Genomic DNA, 1,235 nt, shown 5'->3' on the forward strand with positions numbered 1-1,235 from the left:
GAGCTGGCTTGGGCCCAAGAAGGAATGGCCACCCAGCTGGTTTTCTAAGTGTGAAAATTCCCGTCAAAAGTGTTATTGAAAAATGTATTATTGAACCAAGCCAGCCTGGCCACTTAGCTCAGAAACTCCTGTTGTGGTGTGGTCAGGGGCCCTGACTAAGCCTCAGGCCTCACATGCACCCACACCACTGTGACTGGCCATGCTCCTGCCATGCACATCATTTCTGGGTTTTTACTGACCCCATTGGTGAGCCCTTTCTAATGGAGTGACTCCGTGCCTGTATAGTATTTATACAAATATTTTAGCGTTGTAATATACCGTGTTAAATCCTAGTTCTGTACAGTATATTCTGTTAAAGTATTTTTTTACAAGCTTGTACTGGAGACATACATGTTCTGTTGCAGAAGTAGAAGCCAGTAGCACCGCACCCCTGTCCTGACCACTGGAGTGCTACCCCCTTCATGGGACATTGCCATCTCCTCTTCAGTTTCTCCATATACATACTAGCTGCTGCTGCCAGAACTGCCACAGTAAGCAAGAAATGGTTTGTACTTTTTCTCCCACACTGGGAACACTGACTTGCAGAAAACCGTAAAGCACGCCTGGGAGCTGGAGCGCTGGACAAGGTGCCAAGACTGGGAATGTCCAGCAGCGTGCACAGGTTGAGATGTGGGGTTTGTTGTCCATCACACACTGCAGGAGCTTGGGGTAGAGCCGAGAGTCAGAAGGAAAAAAGCAGATGCGATGCAAACAAGATGGCCATGAGTAAAAGAGGGTAAAAGGAGCCCTGGCTTTGTCACCCAGGAGCAGGGGGGAGAGGGCAGCTACTGCCTTGTGTGAACCAGGCTCTGCTGATGTACACTGCACCACCACTCCATCCTGACACCAGCCTGGAACAAGCCCGTGTTCTCTTCAGGGGCACACTTGGAATGGTGTTGCCTTTCCTGCTTGGTATGTAACAAATGTAGCCCAGTCTACTCTTTTTCTCCCCTTTAGCTGTTCAATAAACTAGTTCTTCATTTTCCATGTGCACTGTGCAGGTCTTGCTTTAGATGTGGACCAGGATGCTGGGAGTTCTCTTGGCCAGCACAAAAGGGAATCTCGAGTTGCCACGGCCAGCTGAGGGGAGCAGGGGTGGGTGAATATGTCTCAGGAGTATGCAGGGGCAGCCAGGACATACATAGAGGAAAGGGTGGGCCTGGGGATTCAGCCATTGGCAGGGAGTGCCCTGCCAC

At 50.3% G+C, this 1,235-nt stretch overlaps 1 long non-coding RNA gene and 1 pseudogene across 1 annotated transcript in view; both read left to right on the forward strand.

Annotated features, from left to right (window-relative positions):
* The window catches only part of LOC104982235, a 20,566-nt gene extending 19,540 nt beyond the window's left edge, over positions 1-1,026 (forward strand). The window contains exon 2 of the long non-coding RNA XR_824489.1: positions 405-1,026. This is a non-coding gene — a long non-coding RNA (uncharacterized LOC104982235). The remainder of the gene's footprint in view (positions 1-404) is intronic.
* LOC104982269 overlaps positions 1-1,235 on the forward strand; it is a 99,594-nt pseudogene that overhangs the window by 69,514 nt on the left and 28,845 nt on the right.

Source organism: Bison bison, unplaced genomic scaffold (assembly GCF_000754665.1).
Source record: "Bison bison bison isolate TAMUID 2011002044 unplaced genomic scaffold, Bison_UMD1.0 scf7180017864529, whole genome shotgun sequence".
Taxonomy (NCBI): domain Eukaryota; kingdom Metazoa; phylum Chordata; class Mammalia; order Artiodactyla; family Bovidae; genus Bison; species Bison bison.